General features: G+C 41.6%; 1 long non-coding RNA gene across 3 annotated transcripts; it reads left to right on the forward strand.

The window, feature by feature from the left end:
- LOC140856475 (uncharacterized) lies at positions 1-24581 on the forward strand. Of its 3 annotated transcripts, XR_012139682.1 has the most exons (7): positions 1-234; positions 578-652; positions 19008-19109; positions 19202-19352; positions 19436-19562; positions 21793-21855; positions 22033-24581. It is a non-coding gene; the product is annotated as an uncharacterized lncRNA (long non-coding RNA). The 3 variants fall into 3 exon arrangements; XR_012139681.1 differs by lacking the exons at positions 21793-21855; positions 22033-24581 and adding an exon at positions 19643-20009; XR_012139683.1 differs by lacking the exons at positions 578-652; positions 21793-21855; positions 22033-24581 and adding an exon at positions 19643-20009.

Below are 24581 nucleotides of genomic sequence, written 5' to 3' on the forward strand. Positions count from 1 at the left end.
GTCTCCTAAACCATGTCACCCTCCCTCCTTTTATCTCTCTCTCTCTCCCACACACACAACGTGAGCCCTATCTCTCTTCCATTTTTCTTGCTCTCCCTCTCTTCTACGCACATCGTCCCTCTTCCACATCTTCTCTTCTCTTTTCTTCTTCTCTCTTCTTCTTCTTCTTCTTCTTTCCTTCACCTCTTCCTCCATGCTAGATGCCATCCCATCTCTTCTTCCTACTCAACTCAGGTAAGCCCTAAACTAATTTTCTTTCTTATTTCTTACTGTATTTTTTTATTTGAAAGAAGGATTAAAATCTCCTTATAGGTTGCAGCCAGAGGATGATATGGCCATCCTTTTCTTCATCAAGAGAGAAATAACTCTATTTTCTTCCCTCTTTTGGCTGTAGACCTAGTTTTCTATTTATTTTCCCTCAAAGATGGACAAAGCCCTTTACAATCTTCCTCATAAACTCTTTACAACCTTATGTTCTTCTTTAATCTAGCCTTATATCCTTGTTGGGCTGATGATTAATCTTAATCAAAGATTAATTTTGGCTTTATTTACTTACCTAGTTTCTAACTTAGGTCAGATTTATTTATAAGTGGGCAGCATCTTGAGATTTAAAAAGATCGACGTGGAATCCCTTGCGGTCCTACTAATTGAGGTAAAGTCTAGTCCATTAATTTTTTAAGCAAATTATGATTATTATCATGAGGTAGAATGATAAATTGGACTTTAAAAATCAAAAAAATTAGGTCATAATCATATAAGTTAGAAAAGAGAGTGAGTTCTGAATTTTTCTAGCATTGAATGTTTATTTAGGTTTAATTGGATATTTTAGGTGCACGGTAGTTCGGATTGGCACATCAGGGGAGGATCTCTAATCACAACCACCTCATTGATTATAAATGTTTGATATCATATACTAGAAATTGTGGCATCATATACTGGCATTGTATTGGAAGCTTTAATTCTTTATGATCCCAAATCTTATCAATTGCATAAATAAACTATATATATATATATATAATTTATAATCTAATAATAGTAATAAAATGAAAGTTATAATTTATAATAATTTAAAATTAAAGCATTTGGACTAATCACGATATCAGTATGGCCTTGCCACGGGTAGGAACGTGGTGTTTCTATTACTATGATTTCACCATGAGCAGGAACGTGGTATTTTTATTAGTATGGCCTTACCATGGATAGAAATACGATACTTTTATCAGTATGACCTTGCCATGGATAGGAACATGGTATTCTAATTTGGCTAGTCATAGGCAGGAGCATGATCATGAATAGTGCAAATATCGAAAATTCAGATTCGATCCACATTACACATATCATAATAAAATAATAAATAAGAATCATAGCTTAGTGTGGGTGTTAATAGATGTGATAGCAATTAAAAGGAAATCCTAGTTGAATCAAACTTGCTGATTTGGTTATATATGATGAGTATATCAAAGTTGCTGATGATGGAATATTGTATACATTGAAATGTTATGCTTTGAAATTTGATGAACATCCTAGTATTATTACTAAGATGGGCATATAAATACTCATTTGTTAATTTTTGATATTTGAACCATTGTTCCTCCATGAGTATGTTTATTAAAAAAATTATCATCCTTTCAAGCTTGGGTACATGCTTAGGTGATCCTTACTAAGCTGTTAGCTCATATCATTATTTCTATTTCTTTTCAGAGCTGCAGAATATCTAACTAAACCGAACTAAGGTGGAAACATTTTAGTGAAAGATAGTAGTAGTCAAGTTTGTATCTGATATTGGATGTATCTGAACCGTATAATTTTGGGATAACTAAAATTTTCAGTAAAGAATGTAATATATAGTTTACCTAAGTTATTTATCTCTTGGTATTAAATATTTGGTTTAGATGTATTAGGCCTTGCATATAATCTAGAATTATACTCCACGGGATATGTAGCTATGTCATGTGTCCAACACAAATATAGTGTTTGGGATGTGACAGAGATAGTATCAGATGCTAGATTTAAGATTCTTAAGGACAAGCTTTACATGAGTGTGCGTAGGTAAACCTTTGGTTGGGAGTGTAGATTAGGTAGTATATCATTGTGAATTGTGTAATTCTTTTTGACTACTAATAATTAGGATTGGTTATGATTTTGAATGCAAATATTGATTAGTGTAGGCTAAGATGGTTTGTGGTAGCAGATGAAGACATGTGAGAAGGCTTACACAATTTGCTGATAGCTCTAATATGCTTGGATGCTTGCTAAACACCAAACCAGTATTCCTTCTACACTGACAAGCAATATACACTATCATAGGGATAATGACAACCTTACTGGGAGCTCTTAAAGGGCAAGAATGCAAGGTGGATCTGGGATTGCCCTCAGAAAGCAAGTTCACTCCTTCCAATTAATTCAAACACTTTTAGGAGTGGTGCAATAGCAAACTACTATACAAACTGATATGACGAAGATAATAAAACAATAGAATCAGTTAATGCAATAATTTATACAACAATAAGGGCATTAGCAGCAACCACAACATCAATAGCAATCCTCCTCCCTAGCAGTAAAGAAATGTCAGAGTTTAATAAGAGCATCATATTGGCTTAGAAGAATTTAAGAAATTTGCCCCGTCACCTTTTTAGAGTGCCTCTGACCCTGTGGGGGCTGAAAGCTAGTTGGGTGAGATAGAGCAAATCTTTGAGGTGTTAAAATATTCCCAAGAGAAGAAAGTTTTTTATACTTCTCCTTTTATTTTGCATGGAGAAGCTCGTGTTGGTGGAAGATATAAAGGGAAAGATTGGGTACAGATATTGCACATATCACTTGGAAAGTCTTTAGAGAAGCCTTCTGTGAAAAATACCTTTCTCATAGTATTTTGTATCAAGAGTATGAGGAGTTTTGCCAATTGAGGCAAAGTAATATATCAGTTGCTCAACATGCACTAAATTTGAGAGCTAGCCAATTATTCTTTAGGATTAGTACAAAAAAAAAAATCAGGTTCGAAAGTTTGAGATTGGGCTTAGAACCTGTTGGGTATAAAATACCCCCCAGCCGAAGTTCGTGTCAGGAGTGACACTCCAGGGATTCTACCGACGTCCGACCTTCGGCGACATCTTTCCGAACCTCTCCGACGACCGAGCCTCCGCAACGTTCCCGGCTTCTGCCGACGGATAAACCCCCACCAGTGTCGACCGAATTCTCTGCGATGGACAGACTCCATCCAAGTTTCTACGGTGGTCGACCACCTTCTAGACTCCGTTTGGGCTCCTACGAGAGCCGGACTTCTTCCCCGAACTCCGACTACAGATAGACTTCATCCGGGCTCCTACGGGAGCCGGACTTCTTCCCCAAATAGGTAGACTTCATCCGGGCTCCTACGGGAGCCGGACTTCTTCCCCAAATAGGTAAACTTCGCCCGAGCTCCTATGGGAGCTGGACTTCTTCCCCGAACTCCGACTGCAGGTAGACTTCATCCGGGCTCCTACGGGAGCCGGACTTCTTCCCCGAACAGGTAGACTTCGTCCGAGCTCCTACGGGAGTCGGACTTCTTCCCCGAACTCCGACTGTAGGTAGCCTTCATCCGGGCTCCTACGGGAGCTGGACTTCCGCCCTGAACTCCTGTTGCAGGTAGACCTCATCCGAACTCCTACAAGGGTCGGACTCTGAGCTTCTACTGCAAGTGATCTACTCCAAGCTTCTACTGCAGGCTTCGACCGAGCTTTCTTGACAAATGATCCCCATCCGGGCTTCTACGAAGATCGGACTCTGACCGAACTTCTGTAGCGGACAGATTTCGTACGAACTCCTATGACACATGGACTCCAGCAGCTGGACCCCTCCAGTGGATGAACCTCTCCAGCGCCATCCGACATCCACTACCGGTCGACCCTCTGCCGAATTCTGCGTGAAACCAAACTTCATCTACGGAAAGCCTCTGACCGAGCTCCTACAGCAAATGGCCCTTGCCTGCAGTATTAACGCCCAAGGCACCCAACGGTAGAAGGCTCGCCAGCAACATCCAAGCTCCTCTCAGATGGATAGCTACCTCTCTCCGTCAGACACCTCAATCGAGCTTCGATCGATAGGCCTGGACTCCCTGGCAGGCCACAGTAATGGCCATGACTCTGCTCCACTTCCTGCGACGGATTTCATACGACTCCACCACTCTCTGGCAAGTCGCTACAACGGATACTGCTCCACTCCCCACAACAGGCTCCACGTGGCAGGCCACGGTGATAGTCACGACTCCACTCCACTACTCTTCATAACAAACTCCTCCTGGCCCCGAACGGCCTACTACCAGGCAGTTACAAACGTCGCTATCAGTCTGTTGCACCCTCTGCCTATAAAAAGGAGATCCCAGATACATTATTCTCTAAGCTCTAATTTCTATCTCGAAACTCTGCTAAAATTTTTATTCGAGCACTCCATTCTTGTTGAAGCAGAGAATTGACTTGAGCATCGGAGGGTCTTGCCGGAGCACCCCCAACTCTGGTTTAGACTTTCTTTGTAGGTCTCGACGGCGACCGCGACTCCCTCGACTCCAGCTTCTCCGACGTCGGTGGATTTTTGCACCAACAGGATTGGCACTAGAGGAAGGGCTGTGTCTTCGCAATACCCTTATTCTTAAAGGAGTGCTCAACGGGACTGCTGCCGGTCATCTTCTCTGATATCTTTTTCTCCGATTTCCTGCCTGATCTCCACCTGGTGCCTCCTCGAAGGGCATCCTCCAGGTGGTCAATGACCTCCGCGGCCAGATCTCAGCGAGCTCCGCAAGCCCCGGCCCCATCTCTGATTTCCCAGGCCCCTCTTCCTCCGGCAACAGCAGTCGGCATGGAGCAGTCCGATGATCGGCCTCCAACCGATTTCACCAACACCATCTTGAGAGAATTTCGGTAGGGAACAGCCGGTGTATTCGTCAGACCTCCCAAGCGACAAAGGATTGAGGAATCCATAACCTTTACTGAGGAAGATGCTCGGGGAGTTCAATTCTCCCACAATGATGCAGTTGTAGTTTCTTTAAATATAGCTAATTACGATGTGCGCCGCATTCTTGTCGACAATGAAAGTTCGGTCGACATTTTATTCTACGATGCCTTCTCAAAAATATCCATCCTTGACGGTCATTTGGGGCCGATTAGCTCCCCTCTGGTAGGGTTTACCGACGATGCTATCCCGATGGAGGGGGTAATAACTTTGACTGTAGCTGCAGGTCAATATCCAAGACAATCCAGAGCTTTGGTGGATTTCCTGGTGGTGAAGGCACCATCAGCCTACAATGCAATCCTCGGCCGACCTGGCCTCAACGCCCTCTGGGCCGTGGTGTCGACCTACCATCTGAAATTAAAATTTTCTACTAACCAGGGGGTCGGAGAAGTCAAGGGAGACCAAGCCCTGGCCAGACACTGCTACAGCATAGCCTTGCAAAGAAGTGACCAATATGACCTCTGTCCAGTCGATGGATTGGATGCCCGCGACGATCTCGCTGAGGAAAGGGGCGGGCCAATCGAAGATCTGGTTTCGATCCCTTTGGATGATGGAAATACAGAGCATGTGGTGAAGATCGGCTCCAACCTGGGGGAAGAGGTGCGGACGCAGCTCATTGATTTTCTACGAAAGAATGCGGATGTTTTCGCTTGGGTTCCAGCGGACATGCCGGAGATTGACGCAGAGGTCATGGAACATCATCTGGCCGTTGATCCAAAGCATCGACCGACGAAAGAAAAAATCTGAGGTCATGCATCGGAAAGGAAAAAAGCGATAGTCGAGGAAGTGGATAAACTCCTAAAAGCCGGATTCATTAGAGAGGTTAAGTATCCTGACTGGATTTCCAATGTTGTCCTAGTCAAAAAGGCAAACGGCAAGTGGAGGATGTGTATAGACTTCAAAAAGCTGAATAAAGTCTGCCCAAAGGATAGCTACCCTCTGCCCAGAATTGATCAACTGGTGGATGCAACCTCGGGCCATGAGCTTCTCACCTTTATGGACGCATTCTCCGGCTATAATCAAATTAGAATGGTGTCAGAAGACGAAGAAAAGACTGCTTTCATTACTAACCGTGGTCTTTACTGTTACAGGGTCATGCTTTTCGGCCTAAAAAATGCAGGTGCGACCTATCAGCGGCTGGTGAATAAAATCTTCAAAGAGCAGATCGACCGCAACATGGAGGTCTACGTGGACGACATGCTCATGAAAAGCAAATCTTCGACGAACCACGTCGCCAACCTCGAGGAGACCTTCGGCGTCCTTCAAAATATAAGATGCAGCTGAACCCGACTAAGTGTGCTTTCGGAGTGACCTCAGGGAAGTTCCTGGGCTTCATAGTATCGGGGCACGGGATTGAAGCCAATCTGGAGAAAATTCGTGCCATCCAGGAGATGGCCGTCCCGAAGTCGATAAAAGAGGTTTAGCACCTTACAGGGAGGGTGGCAGCCCTGAATCGCTTCGTTGCGAGGTCGGCCGAATGGTGCTTACCCTTCTTCCAAACCCTCAAGCGGTCGAAGAACTTCTGTTGGACCACTGAGTGTCAACAGGTGTTCGAAGAACTAAGGAGCTACCTCGGCTCACCTCCGCTATTGGCGAAGTCCGAGCCCGGAGAGGAGTTGTTCTTGTACCTGGCCGTCTCCCCTATGGCCCTCGCAACAGTTCTTATCGAGGAAGAAGCAAAAATTCAACGGCCGATCTATTACATCAGTCGTGCGTTGAGAGACGCCGAAACCAGGTATACTAAATTAGAGAAACTAACTTATGCCCTGTTGATTGCAGCCCGGAGGCTCCGACCTTACTTTCAAGGGCACACCGTAACATTGCTCACCGACCAGCCGATTAAGGCGATTCTGCACCGGGCGAATGCTTCCAGGAGGATAGCGAAATGGGCGATCGAGCTCACAGAATTCGACATCAACTATCAACCTAGGCCGACAGTAAAAGCCCAGATATTGATAGATTTTATAGTAGAATGCACTATCTCGGAGGAGGCCGAACCTGAACAAGGTGAAGTTAACAGCCTGAAGTCCTGACTGAACTCCTCTGAAGAAGAAACAGACCCCCCTGATTGCTTTTGGGCCCTCTATGTGGACAGATCCTCCAACATGTCGGGTACAGGTGCGGGCCTAATTTTGATCAGTCCGGAGGGGATCGTCGTGGAGTACATGCTGCGCTTCGAATTCCCCACAACCAATAATAGAGCAGAATATGAAGCTTTGATCGCAGGATTGAGGATCGCCAAAGAATTAGGAGTAGATCGGCTCCAAGTTTACAGCGACTCCCAATTGGTAGTGGGACAAGTCAGCGGAAACTACGAAACATGGGAGGACAGCATGGCTAAATATCTTGGAAAGGTAAAGGAGCTCGTCCCCGCCTTTAGTAGCTTTAACATCAGGCAGATTCCAAGAGCAAAAAATACCAAGGCCGATCTTCTCTCCAAGTTGGCTATGTTGGCTCTGGCTGAATTGCCCAAGGGTGTTCTCTTTGAAGTTCTGAAGTGCCCAAGTACGAAAGAATCACGGCCCGTGATGAAAATTGACCATGAACCCAGTTGGATTGACCCACTGGTGGCATATCTCAGAGACGGGGTTCTCCCTCATGATGCAAAAGAGGCTCGGAAGCTCAGAAATCAAGCCTCTCGATACATCCTTTATGAGGACAAGATGTACGAGAGATCATACTCTTTGCCCCTTTTAAAATGTCTCCGACCTTCGGAAGCTGATTACGCCTTGTGGGAGGTGCATGAAGGAATCTACGGAAGCCATCTGGGGGCTAGATCATTATCCCACAAGTTGCTCCGCCAAGGGTATTACTAGCCGACAATGTATCGTGACTCCATTGAATACGTCAGAAAGTATGACCGATGTCAGAGATATGCCAACATCCAGAGACAGCCCGCCTCCGAGCTTACACCCTTGAGCGCCCCATGGTCGTTTGCGCAATGGGGAATGGATATCCTTGGACCCTTTTCCGTGGCGTCGGGGTAGAGGAAGTTCCTCCTGGTAGCAATTGACTATTTCACCAAGTGGGTTGAAGCCAAACCGCTGGCGAAAATCACAGAAGCTAAAGTACAAGACTTCGTCTGGAAGTCCATCGTTTGCAGGTTCGGCCTGTCGAGAACCCTAATTACTGATAATGGACGGCAATTTGCGGGAGCGAGATTCACCGAATTTTGTGAAGACCTAAACATCTCCCACAACTTCACATCGGTAGCCCATCCTCAGGCCAACGATGAAGCCGAAGTGACCAACAGAACTCTACTGCAAGGAATCAAGACAAGACTCAAAAAGTGAAGGGAACTTGGGTAGACGAACTTTATCATATGTTGTGGGCGTACCGAACTACCCAAAGATTGCCCACGGGAGAAACCCCCTTCGCTCTAGCCTTCGGAACAAAGGCTGTTATCCCAATTGAGCTCAAACTCCCATCGGCACGAGTCGTGGCATTCAACGAACATCACAATTCGCAAGGCCTTAAAGCCAACCTCGACTTGTTAGAAGAAAAGTGGGAGGTAGCTCAAGTTCGGATGGCAGCCTACAGACAGAAAGTCGCCCGCTATTACAACTCCCAGGTCAAAAACAAAATCTTCAGAGCAGGAGACCTGGTGCTTCGACGAGCCGCTGTCTTGCAACCTTAGGATCGAGGGAAGCTTACCCCAAATTGGGAAGGCCCGTACGAAGTCAAGGAGGTAGTCCGGCCCGGAACTTACTACCTCAAGGAGCTCGGAGGAGCAGACCTCCCGTGACCATGGAGCTTAAAAAATTTACGAATGTATTACCGATAACTTTACTTTAAATAAAAGTTTTATATCCACATATCTTCTCTCTTGGCAAGAGCCTATATCGACAGGACAATCGAAACAAACCGTGTCGGGAGCAGGAGGAGAACCTCATCTCGACACAATCGAAGGCCCGATCCTCCTTAGACCGGATGGGGGGAGAGGCCCTGCAACGCCCATATGCGCCCCCACAGTCCTGTTAGGGACAAGAGGAGAACCTCGCCCTAATAGGAGCAAAGTTGAAGGTCCGGTTACACTTAGATCGGATGAGGGGAGAGGCCCTGCAACATCCATATGTGCCCCCACAGTCCTGTTAGGGACAGGAGGAGAACCTCGCCCTAACAGGAGCAAAGTCGAAGGCCCGGTTAGACTTAGACCGGATGGGGGGAGAGGCCCTGCAACGCCCATATGTGCCCCCACAGCCCTGTTAGGGACAGGAGGATAACCTCGCCCTAACATGAGCAAAGCCGAAGGCCTGGTTACCCTTAGACCGGATGGGGGGAGAGGCCCTGCAATGCCCATATGTGCCCCCACAGCCCTATTAGGGACAGGAGGATAACCTCGCCCTAACATGAGCAAAACCGAAGGCCCGATTACCCTTAGACCGGATGGGGGGAGAGGCCCTGCAACGCCCATATGTGCCCCCATAGCCCTGTTAGGGACAGGAGGAGAACCTCGCCCTAACATGAGCAAAGGTGAAGGCCCGATCACCCTTAGATCGGATGGGAGGAGAGGTCCTGCAATGCCAATATGTGCCCCTGCAGCCCAATTAGGAACAGAAGGAGAACCTCATCCTAACTTGAGCTGAAACCGATTACATCAGAAATAGGAGAAGGACCTCGTCCCGACACCGATTAAGGTCTGGTCATTCAAGACCAGATAAGAAAAAGAGAACCTTCTCAGCGGCCCCTCTGCGCTCCCACGACCCCACTAAGAGCAGAGGAAAAACCCTCACTCGAGAAAAGAAAAAGAAAAAGGAGAGGGGGGTTAAAAAGGAAAGCGACGAACTGCATCAGTGACAAATAGAAAATAAATTACATCAAAGATACAGGGAGCCTCGTCTCAGCGAGGATTAGGGTTCTTATCAAAATTTTCGATCTCCAAAAGAGCTCTCAACACAGGCCAAGGATAAGACGGCTTCCTCGGAGCGACGAGAAGCTCAGACCTCCGAGCTCGAACTCTGAAAGGAGGCGTCAAACTCGAATGGTCCCGGACAAATCTGCGGCCATAAACAAAAGGATGGATCAATGCGACGACGATCGGGTACCTCCGAACGACATCGATATCAAGCAAGGCAAAAGCTGAAAGAAGCTCGGCAAACGATAATTCAACACGTGAGTAAAAGAAATAATGGAAAATTTCCTTCTCATGTCATTAACTAAGTATGCATTACAGAGCCCTTGAGGCTGAAGAAGAAAGATGACAAGAAAAGTAAGCCGACGTGGCGACGACCAGGAACCTCCAGACAACATCGGCATCGAACAAAAAAAAAAGTGGGGAATACAACAATAACAATAGTGAATGAAAGAAGTTCGGTAGGCGATAATTTGACGCAAAGTACGGACAAGGTAACAAAAATCTCCTTTTCATTCTCGATTAACAAGGTGTACATTACAAAGCCCTGAGGACCGAGGAAAAAAGAACATTACTACAAGACTTGAAAAGAATACATTAGAGACCGCTCCAAGCTTTCGACTTCTCCTTCCGGTTCTATCCTTCTCAGTAGTATTTCTCAGTGCGTGTGATGAACCATCAGCTCTCGACCCCCACCTCGTTCCGCTCCATTGCCGAAACCCCAACCCTAGGGGGAAAAGGGGGGGATAGAATTCAAGGGGCGGTGGCAGCGACGGCAACGGCAACGACGACCTGTATCGGGAAGAACCGAAAGTACCCCAGAGGCCGCGATGACGCCGGAGGCATGCACCACCACCGTGTGCTCCCCGACAACCGCCATCCTAGGTACTTCGGCGAGGTCGGCATGTGCTACTTCCACCGCCCCCGCAACAAGTTCTACTATCCCGCCGTCAGCACCGACCGCCTCTAATCCCTCGACCCCGACGACGTCAAGAAACCCACCACAGCTTATGACGGCAACTCTACCCCCTTGACCGGTGTCACCCTGTTCAACTACTTCAAAATTCTCGGGCAAGATGCGCTCACCGGCTGGTTTCGTTATTAAATCCCTGTTGTTGAAGGAATTCTCCCTCGAGCCCCCTTTGAAGCTGTGGGAACCCTCGGTGGCAGTTCGGCAGCCGCTGAACTTGCAGGCCACTGTTTTCCCCTCCTACTCCTCTCGATCCGTAGCATCCTCTCGAGATTGACCTCCGGGGCAGAAGCCCTGACGGGAGAACTCTTCGAAAGGGCTCGAAAGACTGAAGGCGGTGGGGAGCCGACGAAGATGGCAAAGATTGGCGCGAAGAATGCTTAAGGTCGAAAAGGACGTCGATGGGTGGCTAAACTCTCAGGCAGAAGAAAGGCGTCGTCTGGACTCTCAGGCGAAATGAAGTCCCTAGAGGGAAGGAGGGGATTTAAATAAGCAACAGGGCCTGGCACAGTTATGGTGGCGGATATCCCTAGGTCAACCAACGCCCACCACGTGTCCCACTCACCGTGGCGTAGGGCTGACTGCTGGCAGGACCATTATGGTGTGGCGCTTGGGACTATGCTCTAGTGAAAATTTCGAAAGGACTCTTCAGATCGCCCTAATTGAAAAAAGACTCCAACACGCGTGCATTAAATGTCAGGATTTTCGAGGGCGGTCGTGCGCAGGATTCAAGAGAGCAACTTCGACTGTGAAAATTTTTCTGTACTTCCTTCATTCGAAACTCGAACTCGAAAGTAGAGAGACTGGTGTTGGGTATAAAATACCCCCCAGCCGAAGTTCGTGTCAGGAGTGACCCTCCAGGGATTCTATCGACGTCCGACCTTCAGTGACATCTTTCCGAACCTCTCCGACGGCCGAGCCTCCGCAATGTTCTCAGGTTCTGCCGACGGATAAACCCCCACCAGTGTCGACCGAATTCTCCGTGATGGACGGACTCCATCCAAGTTTCTACGATGGTCGACCACCTTCTAGACTCTATTTGGGCTCCTATGGGAGTCGGACTTCTTCCCCAAACTCCGACTGCAGGTAGACTTCATCTGGGCTCCTACGGGAGCCGGACTTCTTTCCTAAATAGGTAGACTTCATTTGGGCTCCTACGGGAGCCGGACTTCTTTCCCAAACAGGTAGACTTCGCCCGAGCTCCTACGGGAGCCGGACTTCTTTCCCGAACTCCGACTGCAGGTAGACTTCATCCGAGCTCCTACGGGAGCCGAATTTCTTCTCCGAGCAGGTAGACTTCGCTCGAGCTCCTACGGGAGCTGGACTTCTTTCTCGAACTCTGACTGCAGGTAGCCTTCGTCCGGGCTCCTACGGGAGCCGGACTTCCACCCTGAACTCCTGTTGTAGGTAGACCTCATCCGAACTCCTACAAGGGTCGGACTCCGAGCTTCTACTGTAAGTGATCTACTCTAAGCTTCTACTGCAGGCTTCGGTTAAGCTTCCTCGACAAATGATTTCCATCCAGGCTTCTACGGAGATCGGACTCCGATCGAACTTCTGTAGCGGACAGATTCCGGACGAACTCCTACGACACATGGACTCCAGCAGCCGGACCCCTCCAGCGGATGAACCTCTCCAGCACCATCCGACATCCACTACCGATCGACCCTCTGTCGAATTCTGCATGAAACTGAACTTCGTCTATGGAAAGCCTCTGACCGAGCTCCTACAATAAATGGCCCTCGCCTGCAGTATTAACGCCCAAGGCACCCAACGATAGAAGGCTCGCTAGCAACATCCGAGCTCCTCTCAGATGGATAGCTATCTCTCTCCGCCAAACACCTCAACCGAGCTTCGATCGATAGGCCTAGACTCCCTGGCAGGCCACAGTAATGGCCACGACTCTGCTCCACTTCCTGCGACGGATTTCGCACGGCTCTACCGCTCTCTGGCAAGTCACGATAATGGATACTGCTCCACTCCCTGCAACAGGCTCCACGTGGCAGGCCACAGTGATAGCCACGACTCCACTCCTCTACTCTTCATAACAAACTCCTCCTGGCCCCGAATGGCCTACTACCAGGCGGTTACAAACGTCACTATCAGTCTGTTGCACTTTTCGCCTATAAAAAGGGGACCCCAGTTATGTTATTCTCTAAGCTCTAATTTCTATCTCAAAACTCTGCTAAAATTTTCATTCGAGCACTCCATTCTTGTTGAAGCAGAGAACTAACTTGAGCATCGGAGGGTCTTACCGGAGCACCTCCAACTCTGATTTAGACTTTCTTTGCAGGTCCCGACAGCGACCGTGACTCCCTCGACTCCAGCTTCTCTGACACCGGTGGATTTTTGCACCAACAGAACCCAAATTAAGCAGTAGGTATACATCCAACTTTAAGCCCTCTAAGTACAAGGAGGTACTCAATAAAGCACTAGTCATAGAGAAAGGACTTAATGATACCCAAACAGAAAGAGATGGAATGTTAAGAAAGAGGACTAGCCTGAGTGGTCCTCAAGGTCAAAGTAGCAGGATGGCTGAATCAGGGATATAAGGCTAGTCCCTATACCTTCAAGAGATAGAAGGCAGCCCTCAGATATTCTTCAATGCCATAGATGTGGAGGACCTCATTTTATAAGGGATTGTATAGGGTTTGCAGGAGTATATTTCAATTATGGCCAATCAGGCCATAAGACAAATGTATGTCTTAAGAAAAGAGAGCTTATGGTACGATCGGGGTATCAACCTATACATGTACCCTAGCTAATCAAGGCCCTCAATTAAGACCACAGCAAGGAGGATGGCAGCAGAGATCGAAGATCCAAGGAAGAGTTTATGCACTCACTTAGCAGGATGTTAATGCTTCTAATTCTATGGCAGCACAGGTATTTAGTGCTATCTTCTTTTCTATCATATTTAATAAGTTGACCTCATATATAGAAATTCATTTAGTTAGAATTATAGCTAAACTTGAGAATGTGTGTGCTGGGTATGATCAGGGTGTCATCTAATTATGCTCATATTCTGTTTGACCCTAGTGTTACACATTCTTGTGTATCTACTAATTTTGTTAGGAGGAATAGTGAAATTTGACCCATGCCACTTGAGTCTGATCTAGGAGTCTCTATCCCAAATGGTAACATTATTGTAGTAGATTTTATTTGCAAATCTCACACCCTGAATATTGCAGATAAAGAAATGGTGGTTGACTTGTTAGTGTTGGAGTTGAGGGATTTTGATATAATCCTTGGTATAGATTGGTTAGCAATATATCATGCTACCATAGACTGCTTTAAAAAAAATAGTGAACTTTCATATTTTAGATCAGCCAAAATTTAGCTTCGCAGGCAGTGGATCAAATTTTTCATTAAAGTTAGTCTCTACTCTTCAAGCTAGGAAGCTTCTAACGAAGAGATGTGAAGGATTTCTAGCTGTAGTAAGAGATACTCGACAAAAAGAATAGAAGCTAGAGGATATTTTAGTTGTAAAAAAAATTTCTGATGTCTTTCTTGAGGAACTTCTAGGATTCCTCCAGATCAAAAAATTGAGTTTTCTATCGATTTGGTTCTAGAAACTGGTCCTATATTTAAGACTCCTTATAGAATGGCTCCTACTGAATTAAAAGAGTTAAAGGAATAGTTACTTGAATTATTGAATAAGGGCTTTATCTAGCCTAGTGTACCTCTTTGGGGTGCTCTTATACTATTTGTGAAGAAGACAGATGGAAGCTTCTGATTTTATATTGATTATCGAAAGTTGAATAAGGTAACAATAAGGAACAAATATCCTTTATCGAGAATTGATGATCTATTTGATCAATTATAGAGAGTACAAATTTTTTCAAAAATTGATCTTCATTCTGGCTATCACCAACTAAAGATTAAGACTAGTGATGTGTCTAAGATGACTTTTAGAATAAGATATAGATATTATGAATTTTTGATCATGCCTTTCAGATTGACTAATGCACTTGCAGCCTTTATAGACCTTATGAATAGAATATTCAAATCTTATCTAGACCAATTTGTAGTGGTATTCATTGATGATATCTTAATCTATTCAAGGAGTATACAAGAGTATGAGAAATATTTAAGGATAGTGTTGCAAACTCTTAGAGAAAAGGAACATTATGCAAAGCTCCTAAAGTATGATTTTTGACTTGATAGTGTTGCCTTCTTTGGGCATGTGATATTCAAAAATGGTATTTCTATTGGTCCAAAGAAAATAAAAGTAGTGGTTGAGTGAGCCACCCTACTAATATATCTAAAGTACGTAGTTTCTTGAGATTAGCTGGCTATTATCGTAGATTTGTTGAAGGATTCTCTCGTATTGCTATACCTTTATCTCGTCTAACCTAAAAATGAGTGAAATTTGAATGGATAAAGAAGTATGAGTAGAGCTTTCAAGAATTAAAGAAGAGATTGGTTGTAGCTCCAGTGTTGACCATTCCATCTAGAATAGGAGGTTTCACTATTTATAGTGGTGTCTCTCGAAAGGGCCTAGGCTATGTCTTGATGCAGAATGAAAAGATAATAGCTTACGCCTCTTGATAGCTGAAATCTTATGAGCAAAATTATCCCACTCACAATTTAGAATTAGCAGCTATAGTTTTTGCTCTAAAAATATGGAGATATTATCTATATGGAGAGCCTTGTGAAGTTTATACTGATCATAAGAGTTTGAAGTATATATTCACTCAAAAAGAATTGAATTTGAGACAAAGAAGATAATTAGAGTTACTAAAAGATTATGATCTCACTATCAATTACCATCTAGAAAAAGTAAATGTGGTAATAGATGCTTTGAGTAGAAATCATCAGCTGAATTGATAGCCTCAATTACTTCACAGAGGACTATCTTGATGGATTTGGAAAGATTGAATATTGAAGTATGCTTGTATGATGTCAACTCTCAAGTTGCTAATCTTATAATACAATCCACTTTAATTGAAAGGATTAAAGCCTCTCAGAGTGAAGATCTAGAACTCCAGAAGACCAAGATGTTGGTAGAATTTGGAGCTCTAGTAGGGTTTCGAGTTCATAAAGATGGCTCCTTAAGGTTTGGCAATAGACTCTGTGTCCCCAAAAATTCAAAATTGAAGAAAAAAAATTTAGAAGAAGCCCATAGGTCTCCTTATACCAGGCATCCTGGAGGTACCAAAATGTATCAGGATCTATGAGAAAATTTTTGGAATGGCATGAAGGACATTGTGAGCAAGTAAAGGCTAAATGTTAGAGACTCGCAGGATCTTTGCAATCTCTTTCTATTCCTCAATGAAAATGGGAACGTATAATCATGGATTTTGTGATGGGTCTATCTAGAACCCCTAAAGGTAACAATGCTGTATGGGTGATCATTGATCGATTGATGAAGTCAGCTCACTTCTTGCCTTTTAGAGTTGGAATGTCATTGGAAAAGTTAGCAAGTTGTATATTGAGTAAATTGTAAGATTACATAGAGTTCCTATTTCTATAGTATCAGATAGAGATAGTAGGTTTGTGTCTCAGTTTTGGAGAAGTCTTCATAAAGCCATGGGCACCAAATTGAACTTTAGCATAGCCTTTCATCTATAAACTGATAGACAATCTGAAAGAACCATTCAGATTCTAGAGGATATATTAAGAGCTTGTGTCTTAGATCTGGGAGGTTCTTGGGATAGCCACTTGCCTCTAATAAAATTTGCATATAATAGCTACCAGGATAGTATCCAGAAGGCTCTTTTCAAAGTATTATATAGCAGAAAGTGTAGATCTCCTATTTGTTGGGGTGATGCTGGTGAAAGAAGGTTATTGGGTCCTGAACTAGTACAATAAACTATAGAGAAAGTCCAATCAAACAGGAAAAAGTTACGAACAGCTCAAGATACTCAAAAGAGTTATGCAGATAATAGAAGATGGAAGTTAGAGTTCTAAGTTGGAGACATATCTTCTTAAAAGTATCGCCTTCCAAAGGTTTGATGCGGTTTGCTATCCATGGCAAGCTCAATTCGAGATACATGGCTTCCTTCGAAATTTTGGATAGAGTTGGAAAAGTGGCATGCAGAGTAGCATTACTATCTATTCTTTTTGATGTACATAACATATTTCATGTATCAATGCTGAGGAAGTACATACAAGATCCTAGCCATATAATAGAGTATGAGCCATTACAGCTACATGAGGATTGAACATATAAAGAGGATCCAATTTTAATGGTAGATAAAAAAAAATAAGTCTGAGACATCGCACTATTTCTTACATCAAGATCAATGGAGTAATCACACAGAAAAAAAAGTGACTTGGGAGTTAGAGAGCAAGATGAAAGAAAGATATCCTCAACTTTTTATAGACTTAGGTATGTAAATTTTGAGAATAAAATTTTATTTAAGGAGGGAGGATGTAAGGCCTGGCCCAGCCAATCCATATGGCTAGCCCGCCTATTAAAGTGGTGATATAATTGGAGCGAAATAGAGGATTTATCCTCTATTCCATGCGATGGAAGTCCCACCACCTCCCCCATCATCTGTCTCCAAAACCTCATCACCCTCCCTCCTTTTATCTCTCTCTCTCTCCCACATAGACACCATCAGCCCTCTCTCTCTTCCATTTTTTTAGCTCTTTCTCTCTTCTACACACATCATCCCTCTCCCACATCTTCTCTTCTCTTTTCTTCTTCTCTATTCTTTTTTTTTTCTCCTCCTTTTCCTCCATGCTAAACATCAGCCCATCTCTTCTTCCTACTAAACTTAGATAAACCTTAAACTAATTTTCTTTCTTATTTCTTGCTGTATTTTTCTATTTGAAAGAAAGATCACTATAAAAAAATTAAGGTATTAGCGATGGACATTAGCGGCTGTATTTTTATCATCGCTAATAATTGATTTTAGCAACAGCATTATCGATGGCAATCTGCTATCTCTAATAATAATTTTTACCAATGGGCTTTGACACGGTTTCGTACGCCGTCACTAAAAATATTACCGATGGCAGTTGCCATCGCTATAGTTATTAGTGATGGCTTTAGCGACGAAAATTTTATCATCGCTAATACTAACTCTAAAATCCACTCGTCGGTTCTTGATATTTTATTTTTGCTCATCCTGCCACCGCCTCCCTCTTTTCCTCACCTCTGGTCTCCCTCTTTCCCCCATCGTTGGATCCTGCTTCCCTGAAACCTCGATCACCCCCTTCGAACCCCCGGCCACCCCCTCGAGCTCCCGACCGCCTTCTTGAGCCTCTGACTGCCTTTCGCCTCCCCGAGCTCTCGGCTTGCCTCCCCTTGATCGCCTTCAATACCCCTCTTTCCTTCATCATCGGATCCGGCTTCCCTAAGCCCTTGACCACTTCCTTGACCCCTCGAGCCCCGAGCCCACCTTCCCCCTTCTTTCCCCCATCTTCCTCTTTGCTCCCCTCCATTTTTTCTCCTACGGTGCTGTGCCACCACGTTTGTGGCACAGCGCCACGTCCGTGCCGCAGCACCACGTCTGTACCGCAGCACCATCTCCATGGGTTTGGTGAGTATTAGCGACGGTGGCGATGATGGCTCCACAGCAGTCGCCAAATGCCATTATTTAAATTTTTTAATATTTTTAAATTAATATTATTAGATGTGATTAAATTAGATTTAATATTTAAATTAAATTAATAATATTTAATTTAAATATTATTAATATTTAAATTAAATTTAATATTTTTTTCATCAAAGGAGAGAGGAAGAAAAAAATAGTTGACTATATGTAAAATTAAGTCTCAAGCCATTCATTACGCGCTCAAAGAAGAAGAAGAGCCCCATTTACCAGAATGCTTTCAGGAGGATGAAACATCTGGAGTTTATTAGTCTTTCATAGATGTAGAGTTGGATGCTCTAGATTTTCTCCTATGTGATGGCCAACATAAGAAGGTAGATTATTCTGAGTTTATTTTAAAAGACAATCCTATCCAAGAAGGAGAAAAAAAGACAAAAATGAAGAAATGGAAGAAGAGGAAGAATTGGACGAAGAATCTGAAGGCTACCAAATATCTGAAGAGGCCGATGAGTAGTGCTCCTTGCTTGCGATGAACTTTTAGACCTCTGACTCATTTTAAATACTTATCTAATATCCATCTAAAAGGTATCAAATATCCAAAGGGTACCAAATATCTAAATATTTGTCTTGCATCATTTTAAATCTTGCATTGCCACCCATAATTATATAATTAATTCATGAATCTATTTATTTTTATTTTCAGAGATTATAGATCATGTCTTCCAGAGATCGGAGCCATCACAGTCAAGGAGAGAGCTCTCATGCAGCCAGAGCTTATATGGTTCTGTAGCACACATACCACATGGTAAACTCTAATACTTTAGATATTCTCTTTTATGTTATTTTATTTTTTTTTTATCTAATATAATATTCTTTATGATGTTTTAATACTTTCAGGTTCGAACGTCGTGGGGTCACCAATAACCCCACAGTCACATGGAGTAGTGTTTGGCTCTCAGAGTTAGTGGCGTGGTAGAGGACCCATCTGGCTTGTAGCACTTCTGATTTGGCTGGAGGATAGAGAGCTTGTCCACATTCAGAGCCACTCGTAAGTACTATATCTTCACTGAATATATTTAAAATTTATCCATTTTAGAGATTAACATTTATTGCTCAAAATCAATTTTGCAGCATATTTATAGAGCCTAGGGTGCCTCATGTGGTTATCAGGATCATCCGATGATTAATATTGGGGCCAGTGAATGAGTTCTCCAGTTGGCCATCGGGGGCTCCTAATGTAGTCTGGAAGATATTCTTGGTAAGTCAAAGATATTTAATTTTTAAATTCATGATAGATTTGTATTCTATTTATTAATACACAGTTGCTTCTACTTACAGAGATACTATTGATTCAAGACTCCTCAGGATGAGGAGGCTGGCCGTCAGACCTTCAAAGAGGTAGCCATACCGAGGTTTCGGGATGGATTGTACAGCCTTCGACAGTCCACCATAGAGCACTTCAGTTTCGAGTCACCATTAGACTGAAAGTCTTATACAAATCATTGGATGCGGGCAGATATATGAGAGGCCCTCTGCAACCAGTGGAGTATTGAGGAATACCCTGATAGGTGACAGAGGGCATGGTAGAATCGGTCTGTCCAACAGCATCCGATCAAGCACACTGGTGGCTTCGTTGGCACACATGTTGTGGCTGATAGATTGATAAAAATTTTATACTTTAATTAATTTCATATTGAATTGATCATATGCATATTTTAATTAATTTAATTTTATTATTTATTTATTATAGACACGTCAGTTGGGTCGTGCACCAGAGCAGCTACAAATATGGGAGGCCACGTACCAATCTAAGAGGACTAATGATTACTTAGATCTTAGATCTTAAAAAATCATTGTAACAATCTTAAAATATTATTTATTAAGTTTTTATATATACTGATATATATGTACTAATAAATTTTTAAACTATATAGGCGGATTATGCGGAGTATCTTATATCATGGCACGGTGAGGATCCATCCTCTCAGCCCCTCCTTGATCTCGAGCGATGGTTCAGGGCCACCGAAGGGGTAAGTAGGAGCCGGATCATAGGATTCGACCATAGCTTTGAACCTCTAGCAACTCGATACTCCTCCTCTCAAGCCTCGATGACCCAGATATGGGATGATGCATTTGTAGAGGAGGTCGTGCGGAGGCTTTAGGGCTAGTGACCTTAGAGCTTCTGAGATGCCGTCCATGATGCAGTCATTGAGATTCTCCAAGATCTGTATATGATCGTCATTATCACAGTCATAACAGTAGATAAGTCTAGCTATAATTTTTTTATTTATTTTAAATTTTTATATTTAAAAACTTTATATATTTAGGCTTGAGTCTGGGAAGGAAACTTAAGAAGTAAAAATTCAATCTAACCATCCAATCGATGGACCAAGGGTGTCTATAGATCCATATCATCGAATAAAATATATAGAAATAATCTGTTCAAAAATCAGAGTGGTATATCAAACTATACGTCTCTGTATCAACATATATAATTTTATATCAAAATTTATTAATAATATTTTATTTTTTTCATTACAGGATGCTGGGATATCCGGCTCTCATCCATCAGTTGCTAGAGAGGACATATAGGAGTAGGAGGAGGATGAGGAGGATCTCACATGATTTTTTTTGGATATGTTTGTAATTTTGATATTTGTAAAGCAATATAAATTTTTAAAATTATATAATTTATATTTTAATATAATATAATTATTTTTATATTTATAATTATTTTAAATAATTATTATTTTATTTATAATAAATTTTAAAAAATATTATTATTTATTACTGTGGTTAAAATAGATTTTAAAATATTTAATTATATTTTTTTAAAAAAAAATAAAAAACTATTAGCGACGGCATTAGCGATGCAAATGCTGTCACTAATAGTTTTTAAAAAAATTAAAAAACTATTAACGATGGCATTAGTGATGATCTTACCGTCACTAATAGTTTTTTAAACTTTAATTAATAAAAATTTAACTTATTAGTGACAGCTTTCTCATCACTATTATCTTTATTAGAGATGGAGTATTTGCCGTCACTAATAATGGTAATTAGCGATGATGATATTTTTGACTAAATTTTAACGACGAGAGGCCACCGCTAATAGTATTAATGACGGCAACCTTGCTCTTAGTGATGTTAGTTAGCCGTCGCTAATAATCTATTTTTTTATAGTGGATTAAAACCTCCTCATATATAGGTTGTAGCCAGATAGAAGATAATATTGTCATCCTTTTCTTCATCAAGAGAGGAATAACTCTATTTCTTCCCTCTTTTAGTTGTAGACCTAGTTTTCTATTTATTTCCCCTCAAAAATAGACAAAACCCTTTACCATCTTCCTCGTAAACTCTCAACAACCTTATGTTCTTCTTTAATCTAGCCTTATGTCCTTGTTGTGTAGATGATTAATCTTAATCAAAGATTAATTTTGGGTTTATTTGCTTCTCTAGTTTGTAATTTAGATCAAATTTATTTATAGATGGGCAGCAACTTGAGGTTTGAAAAGATCGACGTGGAATCCCTTGCAATCCTACTAATTGAGGTAAAATCTAATCCATTAATTTCTTAAGCAAGTTATGATTATTATCATGGGGTAGAATGGTAGATTGGACTTTAAAAATCAAGAGAATTAGGTTATAATCATATAAGTTAGAAAAGAGAGTGAGTTCTAAATTGTTCTACCATTGAATGTTGATTTAGGATTAATTGAATATTTTAGGTGCATGACAGTTCAGATGGGCACATCAAGGGAATTGCTAGCTATCAAAGGTAAGAATCTCTAATCACAACCATTTGCATTGTTTATAAATATTTGACATCATATATTAGAAATTGTGGGCATCGTATACTGGCATTGTATTGCAAGCTTTAATTCTTTATGATCCCAAATTTTGTCAATTGCATAAATAAACTATATATATACAAATAATTTATAATCTAATAATAGTAATAAAATAAAAGTTATAATTTATAATAATTTAAAATTAGGGCATCTAGACTAGTTACAACATCAGTACGGCCTCACCACAAGCAGGAACGTGGTATTTCTATTAGTATGGTCTCACCACGAGTAGAAATGTGGTATTTTTATTAGTATGGCCTTACCACAGGTAGAAACACGGTACTTTTATCAACATAACCTTGTCATGGGTGGAAATATGATATTCTAGTATGATTAGTCATAGGTAGGAGCGTGACCATGAGTAGTCCAAATATCAAAAATTTGGATCTCATCTACATTATACATATCATAATAAAATAATAAATAAGAATCATAGCTTAGTATGGGTGTTAATAGATGTGATAGCAATTAAAAGGAAATTTTAGTTGAATCGAACTTGCTGATTTGGTTATATATGACGGGTATATCAAAGTTGCTGATGATGGAATATTGTATACATTGAAATATTATGTTTTGAAATTTGATGAACATCCTAGCATTATTATTGAGTTGGGCATATAAGTACTCACTTATTAATTTTTGATATTTGAATCATTGTTCCTCTATGAGTATGTTTATTAAAAAAATTACTATCCTTTCATGTTTTTGTACATGCTTAGGAGATCCTTATTGAGCTGTTAGCTCGTACCGTTATTTTTATTTCTTTTCAAAGTCACAGAATAACTAGCTACATCGAACTGAGATGGAAACTTTTTGGTGAAAGGTAATAGTAGTTAAGTTTGTATTTGATATTGGATGTATCTAAACCATATAATTTTGGGATCGTTAAAATTTTTAGTAAATAATATATAGTTTGCTTAAATTATTTATCTCTTGGTATTAAATATTTGGTTCAGACATATCAGACCTTGTATATAATTTAGAATTGCATTATATCTAGCCGTGCCGTGTTCCCAACCCAAGTATAGAGTTTGGGGTGTGATATGGGATCTTTCCATTCCATTTAAAACATTATTTCCAACCAAGTGCTGACGCCACAGAATATATTTTCAAAGATTTTGTGGTTGGTTTCTGTTTGGCAAACACTGTATTTTATATACCAGCTGAGGAAGTAGATGGAGATCTTGCCAACCCCATTTCTTGAATTGAAAATGATAGGAACTACTAACAACCCACACACATAAAGAACCAAGAACAATTGTCAGAGTCATGCAGTAGTTCAACTATTTTTTCTTTTAAATTGATCAATAAAAAATGTTTGTTTGAGGCGGAAAGAAAAACATTGATCAATAAAATAATATACATTTTGTTCCGTTCTACCGAAAGTCCGCACATCATATTATCGGAGAACGACAAGAAAAACTAAGGTCTCCGTTACCTGCCAAATCTTGAGCCTACATTTGCGTTTAGTTTAAATAAGCTCTTCTGTGCTGGCCCTTATCCTGTGCAATAATTTTAGATGAATATGACAATCCATAATATTTTTTTTATTGACGTGATTTCATAATAATTTTTTTTGTTAATATTATTTTATATCATTTTCATTTATTAGCATGATTTCTGTAACGGTTGTTATCATTTTCTTATTATGAAATCTGAATACTAGCATAAATAAGCTGTGTAGTAAAGCTCCTTTTTTTTTTCTCCATGCTTTTCTTTTGTTCCTTTTCTTTTTTTTTTCTGCAAATATTTTTGCACATTCTCTATTCTTCTGGCTTCTGAATCCAAGTTTGCCATAAGCCTTTCAGATGTCAGGAGTTTTCACTGAGCTCTTTGATCCTCCTGCATTAGGATTTTAGGTCTTTGTTTGATAAATTGTCGGATCATACATGGGTTTACAAAATTAAGAGTTATTATGATGGATTAGTCAAGTCTTACAAGGCTTGAATTGTTGAATCGGTTTTCCTAGTTTGATGGACAGAGTGACATGAGTCTTGTCCTGGTAATTATTCCTTCAAAGTGATGATACACCTTTCACTACGGTTAATAGTATTATTTCATATATTTAACAGAGGAACCGATTATATTTTATTCAATCGAAGTGGATATAGATTTGCTCCATGATTTCATTGTTCTTTTAGTATTATTTCATACGTTGACAGAGGAACTGATTATACTTTATTTGATTAAAGTGGATATAGATTTGCTCCATGATTTTTTTCTTATTTTGTTTTGCTAATGCTCCAATTGTCTTTTGAGGGGAAAAGTAGCACCCTGCTTCCAATGGAATTATGCAATTATGAATATATTGAGTGTTATCACATAATCTTGGATAGTAGGAATAGTTAGTGGTTCATATAATATTAGAGCTCTCTCCGCCGGCCCAGAAAGCATTCTCAGCAATGCATCAGAACATTTAACAGAGT

The sequence above is a fragment of the Elaeis guineensis genome, chromosome 3 (assembly GCF_000442705.2).
Source record: "Elaeis guineensis isolate ETL-2024a chromosome 3, EG11, whole genome shotgun sequence".
NCBI lineage: Eukaryota > Viridiplantae > Streptophyta > Magnoliopsida > Arecales > Arecaceae > Elaeis > Elaeis guineensis.